At 41.0% G+C, this 25,215-nt stretch overlaps 1 pseudogene; it reads left to right on the forward strand.

The window, feature by feature from the left end:
• The first annotated feature begins 8,803 nt into the window (after positions 1 to 8,803).
• On the forward strand, positions 8,804 to 24,975 carry LOC120248887 (annotated as a pseudogene).
• The last annotated feature ends 240 nt before the right edge of the window (positions 24,976 to 25,215 follow it).

The following is a 25,215-nucleotide window of genomic DNA, read 5'->3' on the forward strand; positions in this document are numbered from 1 at the left end:
CACAAGTGATGGGAAAATCAGATTGTGAGCAGGGTAGGAATGAATGTTAGTAACTGTCCAGCTAAACTTGGAAATGGGTTGAAGACCTGGAGTTATTGCTGTCCCTGAAAATGGACCCTGGGAGCCGGCAGGCCTTGAGGCTGATAACAGAAAATCCAGGCAGGCGGGAAGATTGCAAACCCTTCACCAGCTTGTCGCATAGGTGGGGGCCGCCTCCTGGGGTGAGATGGGAAGTCAGTGAGACAGCAGCAGGAGACCACCCTGGGAAGGAAAGGATGTGCTGGGAAGAAGGGAGACGGGGAAACTGAGCTTCATGCCTGCATTCAAAAGGAAAAATAACCCTGCTGCTGTATGGTGAGGAAGGATGTTTCTGTTAACACAGAGAGCTGGGAAGAGCCACAGAGGCTGTGAGAGGCCTTCTGGCGTGTTCCGCTTGACCTCCCACTTGACTCGTGGCACCTCGCCTGTGATGGACACCAGGAGCCGCTCCCAGGCCTCCACTTGTGAGTGTTGAAGTGTTAGTCCCATAATCCAGCCTACAAGTGGCCAGTAAGATGGAGTGCATGGGGCACAGTGCAAATTCCAGCCCCTTCGATAAGTCGCCCGTGGTCTGGGGCTTGCCTGATCAAAAGGTGCAGACTGGAATTAAGATTCCAGATAAGCAGAATGAGTGTCTGGGGAGAGGCCCATTCAATTCTTTGAGGCCAACTGCTGCAGCTTGTGGTCTTTATTTAACCCACACAGAGGCAGGGATTCATTTCCCTTTCTGCTAGTTTAGTGGACAGCTTATGTCTCTAATGGCCTAAAATATACATACAGCATACACCAAAGTGAGGAATCTCTCCATGCAAGGCTGAGGGCCTGTTGATGAATCTCCTCTGGGAGGGCAAATTCTAAATACCATACGTGCTTAGTTACAAAAATATTGGGCCATGCTATCTGCTCCTCATCTGGACCACAAGTTATAATTGATTAACTGCCTCTGGGCCAGGATCCTAACTTCCTTTTGCCTATGTATGTGGCCTACTTGCTAGCCATAGAAATTTTAAGAATCTTTCACAGGACAGTTTGAAATGAGAAAATTATCTCAATGATTTATTGTTTAGTGCATTCTTTGCATATGTGCACATAAATGTAATTTGGGTAAAATAGATAAAAGAAAAATAAAATATTCTAGGAAAGAGATGTTGTAATATCCAATTGGCAAACCGGCAACGGAAAAAATCTTGATTCACAAGACTGTTCTTAGCAGTACAGAGAAAAGGAACACTGACAGGAGTCTGAGATGTAGTCCCAGAAAATACAGATTAACATGGCTCAAGAATTGTCTCTGGAAGTAAAATGGCCTTTCCTCTTTCACATGCTAGAGAAACTTTCTCTTTTCTTAAAAAGACCTCCCCCCACTGACGCAAATGGTGGAACACTTCCAGCAAAACTTGTCTGTATTTGCTTGTTCTAGAGCCAGATATGGGGGAAAAAAAAAACCCATTTCTCAGATTTATTCACTAACATTGTCATTTTTTATATTTTTCCTATAGATTTTATTCTAGGGAATAAGTTAATTCTGAGTTAATAATATCAAGTTGTTTGGAAATCCTTGCATCTCATCCTTAAATATTTCGGTATGCTTGAGAGTTTATTTTGTATTATTAAACATTTTTTTAAGTTGATTTATTATTATTTTTTTGAGAAAGAGAGACCACGAGTGGGGGAGGGACAGAGAGAGAGGGAGACAGAGAATTCCAAGCAGGCTCTACCTTCAGTGTGGACCCTGACGCGTGGCTTGATCTCATGACCCTGGGATCACGACCTGAGCTCAAGTCGGACACTTAATCGATTGAGCCTGGCCCAGAAACTGGTCGACATTTGTTTGTTTGTTTAAAATGTTTATTTATTTTTGAGAGAGAGAGAGAGACTGAGCACGAGCAGGGCAGGGGCAGAGAGAGAGGGAGACAAAGAATCTGAAGCAGGCTCCTGGGTCTGATCTGTCAGCACAGAGTCCGAAATGGGGCTCGAACTCATGAACAGCAAGATCGTGACCTGAACCAAAGTCGGATGCTTAACCACCGCGCCACCAGGGCACCCCAAGACTGGCTGATATTTAAATTGTGTCCCAAGCAGCTTTGAAGCACGTGTGCGGCATAGGACAGGCTTAAATCCTTTAATGAAAAACAACAAATTTTATTTGAAATAAGGGAATTTGAAATGTTTTTATTGCCTTTGTGCTCTATAACTTTCTACTGTTCGAACAGAAACCTGGAGGCTTACATGTTTCTGGCAACCACGTTGTCCTTTAAGACTTGAAATAAACAAAATCTCTTTGATGAGGGAGTCTCAGTGTCATAACTGAAGGGAACAGTGTAATGAAAGAAGCTGGCAAAAACCACAAAAGTTCTATGAAACAAATAATCCAAAAAAGAACCAACAGCTTCTGCTAGGTGATAGTCAACAAAATAAATGTGCTTTTCAATACATCTCTTAGGAAAACCAAGCTGAAATCCTATATCAAATCTTGCTCAGTTCACTTTGTTGAGATTTTGAAAAAAAAAAAAAAGCTTTGGTTTCAAACCTAAGGCAGTGTTCCCAAACTAAGCCAACGTGACACTTAGTCACTAATGGGATATGGACCTCAGTGTTCCTCACATCTGTATTTGGAAATCAACACATACACAGCCATTGAACATTTCAATGGTAAATAAAAAGCATCACATTCCTCTTTCCTCAGGCCAGCTACTTTTACAGTTCTCTCTGCCTGGGCTCGGGAAAACAACTCAGGATCTGAGCTCCTGTGAGAACCTGCCTGATTTAAGCTCTGCCAAGAAAACACCAAGTCGTTTACCTTACACTACAATGCGGGCTGCCTGAATAGTGGGCTGATCAAAAGGGATAACAGGTCAGACTACTGAATGCAACCACAAGGAAATCCATCCCTAAGTGCGTTTCACTGGGCATCCGTGTATACTGCACCTGATTTCAGACATCTGTCTAGCTCCCCTTTTAAATAAGCTTCAGTCAATCTTCTAGTTAATTTAAAAGCAATAAGAACGTGTCAGAAAACCCAAAAGCAAATGGGACACTCAGAGCTTCCTTTCCCAAAGATGGTTATCAGCGCTATCAGACATCTCTGGTCTTCACCCCTGGGAACTTGCCTTCGCCTCCGTTTGGACAGTGTCTGAGGATTAATTGGCAAGAGGCTGTCTCCTGATAATTGAGTTTCTTCCTTCCCTCGCTGACGAGCAAACACCACTGCCGCCAGTTTACTGTGGTATTCTGGTGCTTGAGACTGGTTCTGAAGCAGCCCAGGCAGACCTGCCTTCCTCTACATTGTCCCGTACCTACTGGCCATTCCCAGGAACTAGAATGTGGTTAGAAAGAAAAACAATGGCCCTCAGTGCCATGGTGCAGAATGGCAATGGGAGGAAATGACAGAGACACAGGAAACAGGGAGAGAGGTTTTCTTACACAAACAAGCCCAGGGAGGAACAGACTAGCAAAACAAAGGTAAAACCGGAGAAAGCAGCCACTGGGCCCCGGGGAGAATGTGGTCAGAGCAGGGGCCTCTGCCAGAGCAGCAGAGCCAGGGTCCTTGGCGCCTGTGGCACCTTGGTGACCAAGTCTACAGGGGCTCCCGAAGTCTGGGGCAGTAGGAGGCCAACTAAGAAACCTAAGAAAATACTGACCTCTGGGGTTTAGAGTCTTGGTGAAGGCTCACCCGGTCCCTGTGGGAGTCAGGAGCTAGCTGCCTCATCCCTCCAACCCCTCCCTTCCTCTGCCCTCCCACACAACACAGCAGGGAATACACACAGCTGAGTGCACAGCTCCTGCCTTGGGATGGGGGCTGCTCTCTGGAACAGCCCGCTCACTAGCTGTCTTCTGCGAAAAGGTAGAAGTCCCGGCCTCCCTAACTGAGGCTGCACCCTTGCTTAGTCCTTCCTGGTTAAGGAACTGGTCGTTCTGGGGTAGATCCCTGCCTTAGTCGCTTCTGCATCTCCATTTCCACAATGACTGGGACACACAGGCGATCCTGTGTATGCCTTTATCGTCACTCGTTGCTTGCACAGCGCTGTTATCCGTGACCTCTGCACAGTGCCCGAACTTAGTAGGTGCTCAGGAAAGGCATGGGACGTGAAGTTAATTGAACTCCTTGCCGATACTCTTGCTCCCAGGTAGAATCTTCCTGTCCTGAGGCTTCTGATGCTGGCTCCTCCCTGGTGACCCCTCTTGGCCACTTGCAGATTCTAGTTGCTCTTTTTTTCTACAAATTTCCTCCAGAAAGGGGCCAGGGAGTGTTCTGACAGAGCAATCGGAAATGCCTTCTGCCTACTCCCTAACTATTTTGAGGGTAGCATTTAGGAGTAGGGCCACTGTCTGGAGAATGCTGCCATTGCTAATATTCCTCTGTGGAATTATTTTTGGAAGGTGTCCCCACCCTGTCCCCCAACCCCCATTGGAAGTGATTCAGCCAGGGACAGTTCCAAGGGTAGCTTGGGGGATGGTAATGGCTAGAGCTGCCCTATATCCCCACTGCCCTCTTTCCTAAGCCATCATGGATAAGACAACACATTTTTAAATCCACTATTTTTTGTGTGACTATTGCTAGTTTTATAAATGTGATATTAATAAAATAATTTAAAAAATCTATGCCAATCTGAGCTGGAATTTCCTAAAAGGTATATGGAGAATTGGAGCAGTCCTCTCAGAGGCCAGGAAGATGTGGCTCAGAAAAAGCTTACCCCCTTAGAGAGGGCTTCACTTTGGGACTCATCTCTACTTGAGCTATGAAGTCATATTTAGCATTTACTTTGACATCCAATTATTCAGTGACATCTACATTCCCACACATCTTTGTGGGGTGAAGTTATGGAGAAAGGAAGAAGTGGGCCAGTAAGGTGAGGTGAGGGAGGCCTGCCTCATATGCTTCTATCTTCCTCATGAGCCCTTGACGGGGAAAAGAATTTTACAGGGGTCTTCAGTAAATAGCAGCCACATTAAATCATGGCCCGTGGCTCATGTCAGAGCAGGAAGGAGCCCTCAGGTCAAGGAACAGTGGTCAGCTGGTTGACTTAAAGGCAGATGTGAGACAGAGGGGAGTGATCCTAGGATGGAGGGAAAAACCACCACTGCAGGCACAAAGTACTTGTGTGATTCGTTGTTTAATGTGTGTCCCTCTCACTGAATTACAAACGTCACAGTTTGTGAAGGGAGGCAAGGATTGTGGCCAGAGTTATATTCAATAACTATTTGTTGAAGGGGTGTATAGATACATTTATAACACTTTTGATTTTTTAGAAGTTTTAAATTTAAGCATCCAGTCATTAAAAAAGAAAAATCCACAAAATACATTGACCCTCGTTCCTGAGCACGAGCTGAGCACGGGACAGACACCTGGAGTGATGCAAAGCAAACAAATAAACGGAACTTCCCCATTAGGATACGCTTCTCAGACAGAGTTCCCAAAACTTACAGAGCTGGCCCACAGAATTCAGCTCTGTAAAAAGCGAATTGCTTCATCATGCTAAAAACCAGCCCCTGGATATGCTGCTCATATTTACTGGACTTAACTGATGGTGTCTCCATTTCTCTCCACTGGAATTATCTCTTTCTTGCATCTTCCCAAAAGATACTTTGATTCTTAGGAATGTTAGTTCATTTATCTCTCAAATGCCCAGCCCATGTACAACAATGCATTTGGATGAATTAAAGTGAATTTCCTTTTCTTTTAAATGTTTTTTAAATGTTCATTTAGTTTTGAGAGACAGAGAGACAGAACACAAACAGGGGAAGAATACAGAGAGAAAGACACAGAAGCTGAAGGTGCCCCAGGCTCAGAGCCATCAGCGCAGAGCTTGACATGGGGCTTGATCCCAGGAACAGAGAGATCATGACCTGAGCTGAAGTCGGAAGCTCAACAGACTGAGCCACCCAGGCATCCCTAATTAAAAGTGATTTTCTAAAATTTAGACCCATTTCCAGATCTGTGAAGGTGGAGATGGGTCTAGATTTGACAATAAGCTGATGAACACAGCACTGTTTTCGAAATGCTCTGAAAGCTAATAAAGCTGATTACCTCTTTTTCTTAGGCCTAGACATAGAGGGTAGGGATTTTGAAACTAGAAAGAAACTTTCAAGTAACCTTCAAGTTTTTCTCATTTTATAAATCAGGGTAGAAGACAGAGTAAGCGTCTTCTATTGTTAACTCTGCTACTCCATATTTCTACCTATTCTAAAGAGATTATAGATATGAAAATACTCTGAGAAGTTTAAGGTGCCATGTAAATGATATGCTTCTGGAAAGGCTGGGTGGATGCTGATTCAATTTTCTAGTACCTGGGAAGTGGTTTCAGATAAAGCAAATCATGATTGTTTCTTTAAATGAGATGATATATGTAAAGCTCCCATTATAGTCCCAGGCTTGTAGTAAGTGCTCAGTAAATGTTTGCTATTATTATTATTTCTTTAAAATTTTTTTTAATGTTTATTTATTTTTGAGAGAAGGAGAGAGAGACAGTGCAAGCAGGGGATGGGGCAGAGAGAGGGGTAGATGCAGAATCCAAAGCGCGCTCTATGCTCCAAGCTGTTAGCACAGAGCCAACAGGAGGCTCAGGCTCACAAACTGTGAGATCATGACCTGAGCCAAAGTCGACGCTTAACTTACTGAGCCACTCAGGTGGCCCTTATTATTTCTTTACTATCTCAGAAGGTATCATCATTTCAGAATACTACATGGACCAATTGCACCTGTCTTAGTTTATACTGAAAACAATATGTGTATGGGATATCTTTATCTTGATTAATACAACAGACCAAAAAAGCAAGATTTTCTGGTTAAAGGAATGAAATCCATGCATTTAAATCTGGAATTAATCCCAGAGTGCAAATTTTATCCCTCAATAAGTCTTCATCTTTCTTCATCTACATTACTTACTTAAAGTATCTTGGTTAAAACTTTGTTTTTAAGGATCAGATCGGAATGGATACTCATGGTTTTTGTATAATCACTATACATGTTTAAATCAGTTTTCCTACAGAATAGGAGAGGAGCTGAGATAATTAAGATACTTCCAATTTATCCATAACATTTAAATAACTAGAACACAAAGATGAGATAATTTTTACCAAATAGATGGAGCTTCAAAAAACAAATTCCTTATTTTTTAAAAAAAATCTCACAGGGCACCTGGGTGGCTCAGTCGGTTAAGCGTCTGACTTCGGCTCAAGTCATGATCTCACGGTTCGTGGGTTTGAGCCCTGCATCGGGCTCTGTGCTGACGGCTAGTGCAGAGCCTGGAGCCTGTTTCAGATTCTGTGTCTCCCTCTCTCTCTGACCCTCCCCTGCTCACACTGTCCCTCTCTCTCAGAAATAAATAAAATATTTAAAAAATTTTTTAAATTAAAAATAAATAAATAAATAAATAAAAATCTCACTTCAGCAAGAGGATAGTATCAATTTTTTTTACTTCAAAATATTTTATTTCTATCAATTTTTTTAACTAACAGCCAAAGCTGCTAAATGAAAATATTCATTCTTTGGATGGGGACATGCAAAGGCCATGTGAATGTGCAACCCAGAAGTGAATCTAAGGGGGGTGCCCTTGGGCAGCTGCATGGGTTAAGCATTGGACTTGATTTTACCTCAGGCCGTGATCCTGGGGCTCCATGCTGAGCTTGTTTAAGATTCTCTCTTTATCTCTATGTCTCTTCTTCCTGACCTCCCCCACTCACACACACTCTTGCTCTCAAATAAAAAAAAAAAAGTGATTCTAAGGGAGAATTATAAATAAATACCTCAGACCATCGTTATTCATTCTACTCTACAACTTTCCTTCCCAATTTGTGTTTTTTCTCTTCTTGTCCATGGGCTGATGTTTACATCAGAGTTGTGCTGTTACTCACAGTGCTTCTAATTGGGTATTTGACTTCAACTGGATTGTAATTAAAATGGATCCAAACTGGAACGGGAGGCCTTGTGAGAGAGCGAACCTCATCACTGGATGTTCAGTCAGATCCCCAATGGCTGTGTGCTGAGGATGCTGAAGAGAGCATCCTCTGGGAATTGGCCTATATGGCTAATAGAATCATTTCCAATTCCTGAGATTTTATTCTAAAGATCTAAGTTAACATAATCATATTTATTTTTTGCATTTATTGTGTAACTATTCCATTTGTATGAGATATTCAGCATTTTCCTTAATGTTATGCTGCTTGTTCCTTTTGCATTTATGCAGCTGCATACTTGATTTTAAAAACCACTTGAGATTAGCTGGTCATGCCTCAGGCAGTTGTCACCAAGACCCTCCCCACACCCTCCAACACAACTCACTGGAGGAAGAGCCTCCCTAGGGGGATGATGAGCAAGCCTGGAGTAAAAACAGGACTATGGATCCTGGAAACTCAGTTCAGGGAGTTTGATGCAAGGAGGCAGAAAAGGGAACAGAGAGACCATAAGAATGATTTATATTGCTATTTAGGAAGCAGAGAGTGAGATTTGTAAAAAATAATCAAGTGTTTTCTCAGGGAAATTGAAGGAGGCGCATCACAGTCAGTGACTAATGGGGTGGTGTTTGTCCTGTACAGCCTTGTTCAGAATGAAAATAGGTAAGAGTCTAAACTGTCCAGTAGGGTTGTTCTACTGCTGGGTTCTCTTCTCCTCATCGCTGCTATTTCAGTGGAGTTCTTTATTTTTCTTGGGTAGGTTCGGCTCATGAGTATGAACCTGCCTTAATCCTCTCAGAGCCCACCAAACTTCCATGCCTTGTGAAAGTTGGTCCCTGGGGGATTGAGCAACGCTCAGTTACCTGCATTTATGTCGCAGAGTGGGAAAAGTAGCAGCAGCCAGTTGCTGAATTTCTTTCTCCAACAATTTCAGAATGATGTGGAGGCTAGTAAGGAGCTGTGTGAATTAAGTCTTTGGGTAAATGAGAGAAACATGAACAGAGATGGATGTTAATTAGACTTAGTGTGATTATTTTTGTGATATATACAAATATCAAATCATGTTGTACACTTGAATCTAATACGTTGTATGTCAATTACATCTAAATTATAAAAAAGAAAAAAAATGGAGAAACTTGGACCCTGCATTGTGGACCTGTAACATTTTAGAACCAGCAGATACCTTAGAGATTGTCTTGTTCTTGTCAAGAACAAGATTATCTTGTCAAGAAATTGACTTTCTGCCCTGACTGTGCATTAGAATCCTAGCCATCTTGGTTGCTTTCAAAGACAATGCCAATATTGGGACTTTACCCCAGACCAATTAATTTCCTCGAATTGGCCTCATGGAAACTACCTTATTTTTCTGACAAACAAAAGGACTGTAGTTTCTGTTAATTACACCACGTTCCAGAGCAAGTGGTGGCAGAGGGAGGCCAGCGCCTGCCTCAGGACAGAGAGCTCCCACCAGGAAACATTTTGGTAAAATCTCATGTCTCTCCTTCATTAATTTTTTTTTTCAGTTCCAGATGGAAATAGTAATCTTCTATTTTTATGGCATTTCTTTGCCTCCACACTCACCAAACACTAACTATATCTTTGAAGGATTTCTCTTGCAAAATAACTTGGAAACCCCAGGCTGTGTTGTTTATTTAAAGAGTCCCTGACCAGAGACACTGGGGATAAACCAAGATCATGTGAAGCTGATGAAGCTCCCCACATAAACACACACACACGCACGTACGCACGCACGTGCACACACACACACACACACACATACATCTTGAGCTGAAATTGACCAAGCTGGTGGGTTCAAAAGGGTAAGAAATTAGGTTGGAATGGGTTAAATGTACAAGAAGGCATTCTTGTCTTCTACCCTTTCCCTTAATTCCAGCCCCTAAGCTACACTGTGGTTAAGTGGGTCACATGAGAGCCTCCCAGGTGGCCCAGCCACCCTCAGGAGGAGAAACTTGTGGCCCTCTGACCTGAGGGCAGCGTTTTCCATTACAGAAGTGAAATGAGGCTATAAGGCTGGAAAGGGGACATTGTCATTGAATGGTGGCTGACTTTTACAACCCAGAGCAAAAACTCAAAGCTTTCAGTCTTCCCTTGTCCCTCCCCGCCACATTTCTTTTCACAAAGCAACAAATTCTGGCTGGTTATCACTTATGCTCCACCCCATTCTTCTAAGTTAGCTTTTGTGCAGGAAAATAGAGAACTGTTTTCATTGCCTTATCAGCGTCCCAGGAAAGGGGAAAGGAGCGTCTGGTCTGCTATCTGTGCCTTGCATAGGGACAATGAAAAGCTGAAAACAGGCTCCAAGAACGAGGGGCTGCCACTTCAGCCCCACAGAGTGTCTATAAGGACCAGGGAAGGAGGGGCTGGGCTTAGCCTTCTGCAAACATAATAGCCCCTGGGGTGGGCTGCCGCAAACAGGAAGGGTGTGGGCAGGATCTGAGTGCAGCTGCCATTCGGCTCATGCCCCCATTCCCACAGCCTTTGATCAGCGCGCAAATGGCATTTTGTGCCCTGAGATAAATGCTCGGTCAGAGGGTGTGTGTGGCTGTGCAGGGGGATAAGGATTAAAGATGAAGATGTTTTATAGCCTGCCTTAAGGATGTGTGTTTTAAACCTGGGATCAAGGAGGTGCTAAGTACAAGGGAACAGAAAGATTTTCCATGGGTGCATTCATTCATTCCTCCGACATTTTTTTTCTGCACCCAGTAAGTTCAAGGCATTGTGGGGCACCTGGGTGGCTCAGTTGATGGAGCAGTCGACTTTGGCTCAGGTCATGATCTGTGCGTTCGAGCCCCGCATCAGGCTCTGTGCTGACAGCTCAGAGCCTGAAGCCTGCTTTGGATTCTGTGTCTTCCTCTCCCTCTGAGCCTCCCCTACACACACACTCTATCTCAAAAATAAATAAACATTAAAAAAAGTTCAAGGCATTGTGCTAGACAGTGTAGGAAATGCAATGGTGAATAATACACAAACTGCTTCTAGTCTACTGTGGCAAATCTCAGGTGTTTGGAAGTTACTTGGAACATCAGAAATCGTGGAGTCTGGTAGCAAGAGGTGGGGTACTCTTTAAGCCTGGATACGTTCTTCCCCACCATAGACTCAGACATTCACTGTCCCTGCCTCCACTTTTCCCACCTCCGACTGTGCTCTGCAGTTGATAATCATCCTGGACTAGGAATGCTTTTGGCATTTGAACTGGGTGGAGGCAGATTAATAAAAACCAGGGAAACTCTTTCTTAGCCTAATTTGCAAGGCTAAGACTCATACAAAAAACAAATAAGCAAACAACAAGAATAAAAACAACCAACCAAAGCCTCCAAATACACAGTGATGATTGTTATTGCATAATCAGAGAGATGTGGATCTAAATCAGTGAGAGCAGAGGGGAATGGCTTCTTCCATCCAGAGCAATGGCGATCGTGATGGTGGGCATATGAAGAAGAGCCTTGGGGAAGGCATAATTCCTAGAGGAGGCCTTGAGGGTGGATGAGGTGAAATTGAGATGTGTGGTGATGGCAAGAGGTGCCAGGGAGGCTGGGAATGATAGAAAGAACAGTTTGGGGGCAAATAAAATATTATAAGTAGGGCACAGTGGTGGGGTGAACACACCTGGAGAAAATAGCTCGCTGTAGGTAGGTAAGAATGTATATGTTTACCCCAGGAGGGAAGGCTGGAAAATATTGGAAGGCTATTCTCTACAGGGTTTTGACTGCAGACTAGACCTTACACTGTTATCAGGCCACAGTCTGTGGGGATGTTATCCTTTCACCCATCACTTACCAACCCTAGACTTATCCACAGCCTGAAGGAAGGTCCCCAGGTCCCGTGGTGTAATGCCCTGCCTCTGGGCCACACACAAAATTTGAGCAAAATACACCATGAAAGATCAATAAATGGCAAGAAACCTTTCTGAAACTCTAAGCAAAGATGTCTTACCGTCATTGGTTGGTTTGTAAAACAAATCTCTCATGGAGGTGTCCTTTTTAATTTATGTAATATTAAATTATAATTTATAATCTATAATTAATTTATATTTAAAATAGTTTTTATTTATAGTTTAATAATGTCCTGGCATCACTCCAGGCCTTCGGAATGCAGCACCAAACAAAAAATGCAGAGTCCTGTCCCCAAGGAGCTGATATTCTAACTGTGGACAAGTGGCCAACAAATAAATGTAGCGAGTCAGAGTTATGAGGCAGATTAACGCTGGGTAAGATGTTGAGAGAGGTGGTGGTAGTGGCTTAGTTTACGCAGGGTGGTCAGGGAAGGCCTTCTGGTAACTGAGTGACATTTGGGCATCAGCATGACTGAAGTGAAGGAAAAGCATTCCAGGCAGATGGAACTGGGGGAATTTGCTCGGTTCTATAGTCAATGCAAGGAGGAAGGACACTGCCAAGTCCACTTATGATGGATACATACACCTCCTCTCCGAGGTGAGGAGATGAGTAAGGGAAAGCCAGTGCTGTGGGCTTGACCTGGAAACAATCCCATGGCACCGCTGGGAGCTTTGTTCCTTGGGCAATTCCGGGTGTTGTTTAATATAGACTTCTTAGGATGGAGGCAGACAAAGGTTACCAAAAATATCTCCATAAGCCCTGATTTTGGTGAGCAATGCTGGATTAGGAAAACACTGTGGTTTAGAATTCTTCTATGACACCTAAGCTGGTTTTTGCAAGGAAAGTGTGAATTTTTTAGAGGGTAGTGGATTGTTATGGATGGGAAAGTGCTTCTCATAAGTCAGTTGTTTATTAACCCAAGAAAGATTTCTCCTTTGAGGAGAAAGGGAGGATATGTCTCTTGCCCACTTGAGCCAACAACGCACCAGTGAACAGCGACAGAGTTTTTTTTGGCAGAGGAAATCCCTGTTAAAACACTACAAAATTTGGTATATTTCCCCATACCCTACAATTGCCTGCTGCTTCCCCAAACTTTATGTAAATACAGTTGGAAAGCTTTAAAAAAAAGAGCATATATAATAATAAAAAAAGAAAGTGTGGGGAAAAATTGGTAAGTGGGGTCTCCTATTTTGGTATACATATGTTCCTGAAAACGAGAAAGTTGAATCTTAGATATACTTACTTCTTGAAGGCTAAAATATGAAGGAAAAAAAGAAAAAAGGAAAAAATCCCAATTTTTAAAGAAACATTTAGTAATAATTCAAGGAGCATTGCCAATTGCCAATATTAATTAAGGTTGATGGTGCTTCCTCTTGTAACTAGAATCTTTTTAAAATAGTTTTATTTTCATGAGATAAGGGGAAAATGTAATCTAAAAGGAATATAAAAATTTTCTCTATTCTTTTATTCTTTTGCTGTAATGACATTTCTGTAAGTGTGATCTTACCTGAAAGACCCCTTGCTAAGGAAATGAGACAAGTTTGAATGCATTTTCTGGGCTGCTGTGGTGCTTTTCTGTTCTGGACTCTGAAGGATCTTAACCGTGAATATGTCAAGACCTCTCAACTAGTAGCACATGTGTCAACTATAAATGGATTATTCAGCTACATGCTCATCAAACAGGGGGTTTTAAACAAGAAAAGGAAACCTATTCCAAACAAACTTTATTTGTTCTATATTGGGTCCCTGGAATTAAACATGCATGCATATATACATAGATATTTGCATGCATACATAAGTCTCTAGAAAATATAGATTTTATTTTTCCTCACTTATAACCACTAACCTTTTTTTCCCCCTTCCAAATCTCTTGGAAAATGGCCCAGGGCTGCTTTAATGGTTTCTTTGTTCCTTTACAGAGCAACAGACTCTTGACCATGAAACTCCGGCCTGTGTGCTGATCTAGGTTCTGTCTTAACACTTGAGGAGACATCTGCCTGAAGCTTAGAACTCTGGGGTGACCCGGTGGCCCTTTGGTATCCTGGTTGGAGCCCAGCTGCAAGTGGGTGGGATGAATGGGGGCCAGGGAGTAAGGGGGTCTCTTCCCATCTGCTCTAAGGTGACACTTTAGAAATAACTACTTTTGAAAACCTGCTTGACCTAATTGTAAAACCCAGAAAATGGTGTATAGAATCAACTGTCGTGACTTGGGAATTTTCTTAATTTCAAGGGTGGTGGTAGTTGGGGAGAGGGTCCAGGATAATCAGATATTTGAGACATGGGTAAAATCCACTTGATCCTAACTTGTAACAATGGACAGAGGGTCTCTTGGGTATAGTCAATCATTCATTATTTACTTGGTAGCTCTGAGAAATTGAGTATGTAGCCTAATCTCCTTGAGCTTCTACTACCTTAGCTCTATAATGTGTAGCAATTTCTTTCTCCTAGTGGGATTGTGAGGCTTGCATGAGACACTGTTTGAGGCCACCATCATCGTTCCTAGCACTTAGTGCCTGATGCACATTTGTTCCTTTTCTCTTGTCTATGAATAGGGTGTGAGCATTGGCTCAGGTATTCAGGCCTCACAGCATGATATTAACTATTTCAGGTCTAGTTGTGAAATCAAATGAAATTCCACTTTCTTAAAATTAGCATTAATTTATTCAACATGGATATTAATTTATTCAACATGGGCTCTGTGCTAAGATCTGCAGATATCAATGAAGCACAATGCTCATCCTAAAGCAGCTGTGAGTTTAGGGGAAAGCCCAGTACGTAACAGACAAGGATTACTTGGAGTCAATCATGCAGAGAGGACAAAAAAGGTATTGGGGGGTCATTTTTAATAAGGACACTGAATGATTCAGATGGAGCAGGCTCAAGGAGCATACCTGAAGAAAACATCGCTCTTAAATAGATTCATTCTATAATTCTAATTTTTATGAGTAATGGTGTCCCTTATAGTTGACTATAAAAATTAAGCCTGCTTTATCACCTTGTCTTATTATGTACTCCTATGTTTTTTTGTAACTTCCAGTCCTATTCACTAAGAAAACCATACTTTCTCTCATACCTTTTCCAATCATCACATCTAAAGCACTCAAGCACTCAAATAACTAAATTCACTTAGCTCAAAAATGTAGATCTTTATAGGCATGCCTTCCAAGTCGTGAAGATTGTATTGAGGTCTCTGGGCATTACAAACACATGTGTAAACTCACTGATTTAGAGGCACATGGATACATGCCTGGTCTCAATTGCCTGTAGGTGTCCAGTGTTCATTTAGATATATTCAGGTTAATAAGGAACAAGCCTTAAGTGGTCCCATGGTCATTGTATAACACTGGAGCATGCTTTTGTTTGCGTTTGCAATTATAATGGCTTGTGGGTTCAGGTTGTGTTTATATAGCACTGTAACAAACAAGGTGAAAAATTAAAAAAAAAAAACTTCAAGTAATGGCCTGATGGTGTATTGATGATTTTATTATTTTCTAACTTTGCCAAATGAGTGAAGTATTTTAGGGGATAACAGGTACAGACAAGGGCTGGACGGGAGTTCCTCTGATGTATGTTATTTTTGTTACAGTTTAACTTCTTAAAGATCTATTTTATATAGAACAAGTGTGTGTACTTGCACAAGTCTTGGTATTTACTTGACCAAAATGTAAAACTCCACATGCAGATTGAGGCCCCTGGCTCTGCATGATCTAGGCTCATGTACAACATACTTGTTCCATCTACCACAAGTGGGGCTGCTGATTGATATTCTGCAACATTGATATTCTCTGTTCTGATTTGTCCTAATGTCTGGAAGAAGAGTAAGTGCTACATTCCTACAAGGTAGAGCCAATTGCTGGCTTCTCGCGATATTTTTTTTTTCCATTTGAAGTGACTTGTGTGAGAGGCAGATGGCTGAGTGATTCCATTACGCATGGCATCTCACACATCTTAACCAATTAGAAAAGGCTGTAGAGAATTACATGGAATTAATCCCATCCAGAAGGTCTAGGACAGCCTCATCGACTCAAACTCTAGTTACTTGGTTTACAATGTCACAAGAGCCCCTTAATGGGATTAAAGCTGTGTATCTCTGGGCAGTTTGTCTATTATTTCTTGTGAACAGGGTGTGTTTCAGGGGCGGGAGTGGGTGCTACAACTGTGTCAGCATTTGTTGGGGGTTAACAGTAAGCTCTCACATTCATTTTATTCAATCTGCCAAGTTGTGAGACCCTTTGAAAATGTCCACTTCTTTTGTACTTGTAAAAACCATGCCATTTAGTTGACTTCTTTTGACTTTTTTCAAGTGTTTGTTTTGAAGTTTCATTTATACAGGAAATAGACATAATCACCAATAAATTTAACTTTAATAACTGAGACCCTGGGAGCCTTTCCTGGTTGGCAAAAAATTCCCTACATGCTGCAAATCCTTCTTATGGGATATCCTATTTCTTATCTGGAGTTGAAAGTCGGGATTAATCCAGATGATTAAGAAAATCTTTCTAAAAGATACCCTGCATCCTCTTTAAAATTAAACTCTGCTTGGAAGTTTCCTTTCTTTTCTTATAAAATCATAAGGTCAATGATAAAAGAAAAAGTAGATCACAGGAATTTTGGTATTTTCCATAGGTATGTTTAAAACTCAGACAGTGGGATCCTCTCAGTTCATTATTCCACAGAAAATGACATATTAGAATAAAATTTGAATCTAATTATTAACAATCAATATTCATTTGACAACGTATTCAATATACTAAAGGAATTGCAAGAGTATATAAAGAAAAGCTTTTGATTCTTTCACTTAGGTTGTCGATTTGAAAAGCTCTCACATCATATATACCGCATATGTGTTTCATTGAACACACACACACACACACACACACACACACACACACACACAGAAATCATCTTTGTAAATTCTGAAAGCCAGAAAACCTCCTGCAGATAGTGTAACTGAAGGTTTCTATCCCTTTCTTTTTGCTTTCTAAGGCATGGAACTCCAAATCTCCTTCTCAGACAGTTAGATATGCTATAAAAAGTAACATCAGCCATGGGAAATATAAAGGGAGAAGGGATATACCATAAACACGGATAAACATCTTCTGTTATGCAAACCTGCCAGACCCCTTGAAGCACAGAACTGCTCCTTGCCCCCACTGCGGGCCTTCTTTCCTGTCCAGGGACCCATGAATGGGGTCTTTCCCTCATAAGTGACCCACCATGAAAGGCTTAGATAAGGCACAAAGTTGCCCTCACTAGACTTCAACCCCCCATCTCTACAACAAAGTGGGAAAGTAATACTTTTGTTAGCACTCGATCAAGGGAAAAAAAACCAAGGAAAACATCCACTGGACAAAGCCTACTTTGTGTGCTGAGAAACCCTGATCCTTGACTATTGTGTCTAGTCTTGTTTATGCAAGAAATGAATTTTCGGTGTTTTAGCAAAATTATCAGCAGGGCCATTTTAATACCCTATGTGTTTATTTGGTTAGTACACTCTCCATTATCTAAAGGAAGAAAACACTCAAAAAACTTTCTTTAAACAAAAAGTTACAGGAAAGAAGAAAATGTTCGTTTCTGAATAGGAAAGCTCTCACTGTGAGATGCCCTGATATGGAAAGACATGTACTTTATGCCAAACCTTAAGAAACTTATTCTATACATAGGATGTATAAATATATTATATGTTTATGCTTTTTAATCATAAAGTTTATGTATAGTATACTTGATATACATTACGGGTGAACAAGTGCAACTATGAGACCCAATGGCTTTTTTGACTAACCCCAAAGCCCAAGTAGGCTTTAAATTATATGTAGTGCTTTTAGCATGTGACAGAGGCAGGGAATTGAGGGAGAGGTAGAGAGCGCCAAAGACAGGAAAAAGGAATAGGGGAAGCATGGATTTAGGGGACTTGTGGCCCAGATTCTGAATCTCAGTTCCACACTTCACTCATTAATAGACCCTAATAAATATTATTTTGTTTTGACTTTTGAACTCTAATGTTAGGATAACAATAACACCTCCCTTACAGACCTGCAGGTACTTGTGTAAAAACCTCTGTTGTAAAGTAGTCATGAGAAATCAGCTTTGAAAGTACTTAAGTACCAGAGGTAGGTAACTGCAGAATGATTTGGTTTTCTTTCTATCTCCCCTGGAGAGGACAAGGGGTCTTGAAAGAAAACCTTTGCTATATTATATGAGTGAATTTTCAAACTAGAGTCTCTTATCCATGCAACAAATATTTATTACTGATTCTGGGCCAGGTGGTGTGTCAAATATTAGAAGAATTCTGGAAAATGATTCAGGAAGCTGCAAATGTTTGATTTGAATTTTCTTCAAAAAAAGAATAGAAGTGGCATGCGTGTTCTGTGTGCTGGATATCAAGTTAACTCTTTTTTAAAAATCTTTAATGTTTTATTTATTTCTGAGAGAGAGAGAGAGAGAGCAAGGGAGGGTCAGAGAGAGAGGGAGACACAGAATCTGAAACAGGCTCCAGGCTCTGAGCTGGCTGTCAGCACAGAGCCCAGCGCAGGGCTCGAACCCACGAACTGTGAGATCATGACCTGAACTGAAGTCGGACACTTAACTGACTGAGCCACCCAGGCACTCCTCAAGTTAACTCTTGATACCACTGGTGTCTTTACTCGTGCACTCAGGTTAACTCGTTTTTGTGTAGACTCAGAATATAGCTTCTCCTGCCTTCTCTGAAAATATTTTCACTTCTAAATGTGCCATTGATTAGGAATGTAATGGTGCTTAAATGTTCCTTTAAAAATTCAGGCCTACTCATGTGTACTCATGTAAAACTGTACAAACACACGGCTGTCTTCTGTGAATGCTGGGCTCAGTTACATGAATGCTGGGCTCTATTAAATGCCAGGCTGGGGATCTGCCCAGATTCTGTTCTGTTCACTATGTAGCTACACAGCTGTGCAAAAATGAATGACAAGCTACCTTGTTTGATACAGTTCTAAAGCTGTAAATTTGAGTGCTTCTCTTTTGGCTTTTATATTTATGAGAAGGAATGAACCGTTATTAATGTATTGTTGATGATACAGTTTTTTGCATCAACTATTCCCACTCACTTTTTCAAAGAGTATGTTGAGATTGCAAGGGGGGCTCTGCAAGAGTGTCAGCCTTTGTAAAGACTTCTATGGCTGAATTAGGATTTGTCTCAGTACTGTGCAACCAAAATGAAGTAGAGCAAAAATGAAATACTGAGGCTGATTTCGAATTATTTCCTAAATCAAAATACTGGTTGTGCTTAATGATTGGTTTAATAAGAAGTCATGTTGTAAATTAATTATATAGAAGAAATACACTAGTAGAATAATGTTTTGTCCGTTTCTATGCTGGGGTATTAAGTGCTCTTAAACAAGTATGGAAACCATGGCTTGAGGTATGACTTTCTCCAAAAGGAAGGTCACAGGAATAGAGCAGCAGAAGTGCTATAGAAGCTCTGCTTAAGACATGGCTGTTTTCCTTGTTTCTGGAAAAAATGTAAATGTAAACCCCAGACCTGTAGTTTGCATGGTGACACAGACGTAAGTGTTCTATGAGACAAGTGAATGTTGAATCAAGTTTGAGTGAGATGGTCTCAAACATATTTTACCCATTTTATGCATAAGATCCCTTTTTTAAAGGCATTATAAAATTGCATCCATCCCTTCTCTCAGATTCAGAACCATGAATGTATCTGGACAAGGCTCTTGTGGATTCTTCTGGTTCTGTGAGGCTTATTTTCCTTTCACTGAAATGTCAATTCATCCTTAATTCTTTAAAAATCACAAGAAACACCACTTGGATGTTCAAAAGTGAAAATCACAAGCTTTATAAACATTCCTGTGAGGATGTTTCCCTGCTGTGGTCTGCATTTAGAGTGGTGTATATTCAGTGTCCATCATTGTTCTGTTGAGACCAAGGAGTAAATATCACTTCCTGTTTCCAGATCTTACAAACTACGAGGAAGGAAAGAAGAATTAGGGAGCAACCTGTTGGGTGCTGAAGCTGATGCTTCCCTTAAATAAGGATTGAATGGAAGTATATGTTGCCTCCAAAAGCTTTTGTGCATTGGGGGGACGAGGTGGGGGGTATTAGAAAAGCCTGTATTAGTGAAGTGCCCTGCATGGATAATGATGTTCAGTTATTACCCCATTTATAGTCTTGATAGTTTAAATGTTGACCTTTATATTGGTGATGATTTACAGTTACTTTTTGATCTGTTGCACCTGTATTAGACAAATAGATGCATATTCCCATCTAGGAACTAGTATTTTATTTTATCTCATTCTTTAGGACATTAGTGTGATAAAAACTGTCTTCCTACTTGCCTGTTTCCTCAATACCTAGTTGCTTGTTTCCTTTGATCCTTTGGGTCCAATGAGGTCATAATGCCTCTGCTGAAATCTGTTTGCGGGTTAACACTGGTGGGATAAATCTTGCTGATGCTACTTTTCATTTCTTTATCTCTGCCTTTCCCTAGTGCTCCTTTTACTGCTTTCTCTACTGCTCTCTGGGACTTATTCTACATTTTTGTTCATTTTCTCGTTTCTAAGACTATTACCTCCTGTACTTTTGTGTCCACGTCCATAGGTTTTCAATGAGACTCTTTTGTATAGAACCCAAATAACCAGATATAAATTCTGTCATTTTTTTTATTTGGGAACTATGCCCTGCCTCCAAAACCAGGTTAATATAACCAATATATTACTTCTCTCAGAATTGGAATAGTCCCAGGGTGTCTGTGTGGCTCAATTGGTTAAGCATCCGACTTTTGGTTTCAGCTTAGATCATGGTCTCACAGTTTCCTGCATTCAAGCTCTGCATCAGGCTCTGCGCTACCAGCACAGAGCTTGGGATTCTCTCTCCATCTCTCTCTGTCCCTCCCCCAATTGCACTATCTCTGTCTGTATGAAAATAAATAAATAAACTTAAAAGAAAAAGATTGGAATAGTCCCTATTGGTCACCACACAACGAGACTGAACATGAACTAGTTACTAAACAGTGGAAAGATCCTTGATCATTCAATCTCTCTCATCCCCTGCACAAGACACTTTAAACAAAAGACACTCAGAGCTAATCATGTAAAAATCCTGCCAATGTAAAAATAAGCAAAACTTCAAAAACGTGTTAAAACAGGTGGAAAGAGATGTATGTTTATGCTTAACTCAATATACATTTGAAATCATTGTTTTCCTTTTATAAAATAATTATGTAGGGGCATGAGTAGCCTAGAGGTTAGATTTGGTCTGAGTTCTTGAGGTATAAGCATGAAGAGGACTTATTCTGTGTTCTTGAGCAAGTCACTCCTTGCATTTATTTCTCTAACTCTAAAATGGAAATAATGCCTCCATCCTGAGGGTCCCGGGGCTTACTGTCAGAGAAGTGCTTTGGAATCCACTGCTGAAAGGCGCTCAGCAAGTTCAAAGCACTAATATTAAGAAAGGTTTATCATATTTATAAACCAGTAAATCCTTCCCACGGGTATAAAATGATTCTTCCTAGTTTTATTCCCTACACAGACTAAAAGAAAAGCTTCAGATTCTTCAATACAATCAACTTAACACCGTGCTCCAGCTGTGACCAAGCACAAAACTCTTCCCATCCTCTTTTGATTTGTCCCATGCACTGAGCCCAAGACAAAAGAACGCACTACTCACAAGTGTGACTCATGTGAAAATTGAAACTACATGCTCCATTTTATTAAGGGCCTTGCTTTCTTTCAGTGGGTTAGAACAATTGGGAATAAAGATAAACACTGTAAAATAAACATGAACACAGAGTCCAATAAAGGGAGTTTGAAGCAACTGCTCACCAGCAAACCTAGTGGACAAGTGGGGAAACTGCAAGAGGCAAAAAGCTATTGAGGATCCCAACCCATTGCTTCATTTAAATACATTATTTGAGTTAATAGGAACAATGTCTAGTTACAAAACACATGATGGTTGTAATAATCAAGGTTATTCAAGAAAATAGGGGGCCCAGAAGAGAAGAGGGCACCTGGCTAGCAGCATGAATGCATAGCAGAAAGGTTGAAGGCCCAACAGAAGTGATGTTATCACAGGTTATAAGGAGAAAAGAGGAAAGATTCAGACATTCAGTGTGTGCCAAGTGTGCCAGGCATCATGCTAAGCACCTTACATGCACCATGTCATGTAATCCTCATAATGAATTTACAAGGTAGGCATTATGATTACTTCCATTTTATTGAGGCTGACACCTTGGGTCATTTTTCCAGGTACTAAATAATACAATAAGAAACCTATTTGGTCTCATATGACTCTTACTCGAACTGTTAATACCATATCCTAGCACCATTTTGGAAAACAGCTCTGTTGATTCTGAAAACTACTGTTAGATTTTTCATTATGATTTGTTAATAAGCACACTAAAATAATGTTAGTTTCCATCTTGGCTTCGTGCATCTCTTTCACCTCTCTGTGGCCATATTCTTCAATATGATTGATTTTCTTCAATCCTATTTGGATTGAAAACCTGCTTTTTCAATAATTAGATTGAGTTATGTTTTAAATATGTTATTGGTAGTGAAAATGCACATGTCAGCTATAATGATTGGTATCTCCCTTCTGTCATGATGTATTGAAAAGGAGAGGCATTGAGATGAAATCTGAGAATTTTCAAGAAGTCTTGGCAAAAGGTATAAGAAGAAAGAACAATTTTTGAACACTTCTTTCAGGAAATGTGTTCTAAGTTGTGTAGTAGGAAAGGAAAACCCTAGTTCTGGAAAGTTCTATGAGGAGAAACTAGCGTATGGATTTCTCTGAAGAAACCAGGTCTTGTACCAACTCTTTGTGTCCTTCAGTGTCTGCTCCCAGAAAGTCTTTAGAAAGGAACTTGTGAGATTAGCTCAGAACTGTCCCCTGACCCACTAGTGCCTTGGCATCCCTTCTTTACTCCCCTCTCTCTACTGCTCTCTAGCTTACTTCGTCTTTACTTCTCAGACCTTCAGTTTCAATTCCCTAGTAGTTTCTCTCTTGCCCTGTAGCCTGGGGCTAGGGATTGCTTTTGTTTCTGCGCTAGACGCTCACATTTCCAGCTGCTTTGGGGATAGCATCTGGGGTCTCTCTCTTCCATCCAAAAAACAAAAGGATGAACAAGGACAGAGATCCACCATGTTCTTTCTTTGGTGACCAAAAGAGCCCTGAGTTGCAGTTCATCAAGGCTTGGGCAGGAGTGAGGATCCCATACCTGGAAGTCCCTGGGAGGGATGGGGGCGAGGGGCTTGATACTCATTAATTTAGCCAAATCTAAGACCAGCAAGGAGGCCAGACTTGCCATACCCAAGTGTGTACTTTTTGCATCCACAGTATTTTGAAGTAGCATTTGAATTCCACAGTCTTAAAGTGTCTTTTGAGCTCTAAGATTCTGAATGCAAATATCTCTTTTACTGCAGAATATGAGGTAAGGGAATGACAACTGAAGCTCAAACTTACTGCTTCTGAAATACAGCTTTGCGAAGATGTCCTGGCCTCTGGCACATGAAACTATCTAAGTACCAGGAGTATCTAGGAGACTCTGTGCTTAGGAGTTTGCTCTGCTGTTTTTGATTAAGATTTACTTCATGAGGTGGAGTGCCTGGGTGGCTCACTCGGGTAAGCGTCTGACTCTTGACTTCAGCTCAGGCCATGATCTTGTGGTTTGTGGCTTTGGGCCTTGTGTCAGGCTCTGCATTGAGAGTGAGGAGCCTGCTTGGGATTCTCTCTTTCTCCCTCTCTCTCTGTCCCTCCCCTGATCCTTTTCTCTCTCACAAAATACATTAATAAACTAAAAAAAAAAAAGATTTATTCCATGTGGGTATTTCCAATATCTCTCTGTTATCTTTTATTGTTACCACTTTTTCCCCCAATCTTTGGATTTTAAAATTCTTTTTTTCTCACTCTCCCCATCTTTTATATCTTTTGTTTCTTTCTATAATTTTCATCTTTAAGAGGAGCAGGAAGGATTTAAACTCATGAAGCAAAAGGTTTTCATCTATACCAGACCTATGCAATAGAACTTTCTGAGATGATAGAAATTTTCTATATCTTCATTGTCCAATACAGAATCCATTAGCCATATGTGGCTCCTAAGGGCTTAATATGTGGGTATGGTGGCTGGCACTAAACAGTGACAACACAGCAGAGACTGGGGGGAGAATTACAGAGAGGACAAAGGTAGAAAAAGAACTCCTTTAATTCTATGATTAAAGTCCTGGATTGCCTGCTCCCCACTCCTTACCCTGAAAAATGTCTCATGTGCATGAAACCCGCCAAAATAAACACAGCAAACATTTAGGAAACTGAAGTTGGGGTGCAAGATCACATCTGCAGATCCGACTCTGAGAAGCACACAGGTGAGGGAGACCAAAATAACAGCACATAACTTTTGAACCAAATTGACATTCAAACCACAGTCCACAAAATGGAGTCAAGACACGTTCAGGGTTGATTGCCTGCTAAAATATATGATTTAAAAAGAAACCTGATTCTTTTAACTAAATCCTCAAAATGTTCAGGAATCAATCCAAAATCATTAATTTTACCAAGCACCAGAAAAACCATAAGTCAAATGAGAAAAGACAATAACATATGCAATGCCATGATTGCACAGAGGTTGGAATTAAATGACAAGGTTGTCAAGCAACTGTCATAAACTTACTTCAACAAGGAATGCATGAAAGGGGAAATGAAACAAAATGCAGTGGAAACAAACAGAAAACAAACAGCAGGTCTAAATTCTAACACATTGTGAATTACTTTAAAAGTAAATGGCTTAACCCCTTTCTTCAGCTGCTGCTAAAGTGCTCCTTCTGACTGAGGAAGCTTCACTTCATCCAGCAGCGCCCACTTGCCTGCACCCTGGCCTCTGTCTGGGAGTTAGCCTGCATTTACTCAGCCCTCATACAACATGATGATGAGGAGTCAGTCAGGGAGGATAAGATCAACGTCCTCGTTAAAGCAGTGAGTGTAAATGTTGAACCTTTCTGGCTAGGCTTGTATGCAAAGGCCCTGGCCCATGTCAACACTGGGAGCCTTGTCTGTAAGAGGGGGGCTGGAGGTTCTGCCCTAGCAGCTGGGCCTGCTCCCTTCCACCACTGCTGAGGAGAAGAAAGTGGAAGCAAAGAAAGATGAATCAGAGGAGTCTGATTATGATGTGGGCTTTGGGCTTTTGACTACATCTCTTTGGTAACCTGTTCAATAAAAAGCTGAATTCTTAAAAATAATAAATAAATAAATAAATAAATAAATAAATAAATAAATAAATGTAAATGGCTTAAACACACCAATTAAAAGGCAGAGAATGGCAAAATGGATTCAAATAATTATGATCCAACTGTGGGCTGTCCATAAGAAGCTCACCTCAAATATAGGTATGATACAAGTAACTTAAAGTATAAGAATGGAAAAAGATACATTGTGTAAATGTTAA

This window comes from Hyaena hyaena, unplaced genomic scaffold, assembly GCF_003009895.1.
Source record: "Hyaena hyaena isolate Hyena2069 unplaced genomic scaffold, ASM300989v1 scaffold_613, whole genome shotgun sequence".
Lineage (NCBI taxonomy): Eukaryota > Metazoa > Chordata > Mammalia > Carnivora > Hyaenidae > Hyaena > Hyaena hyaena.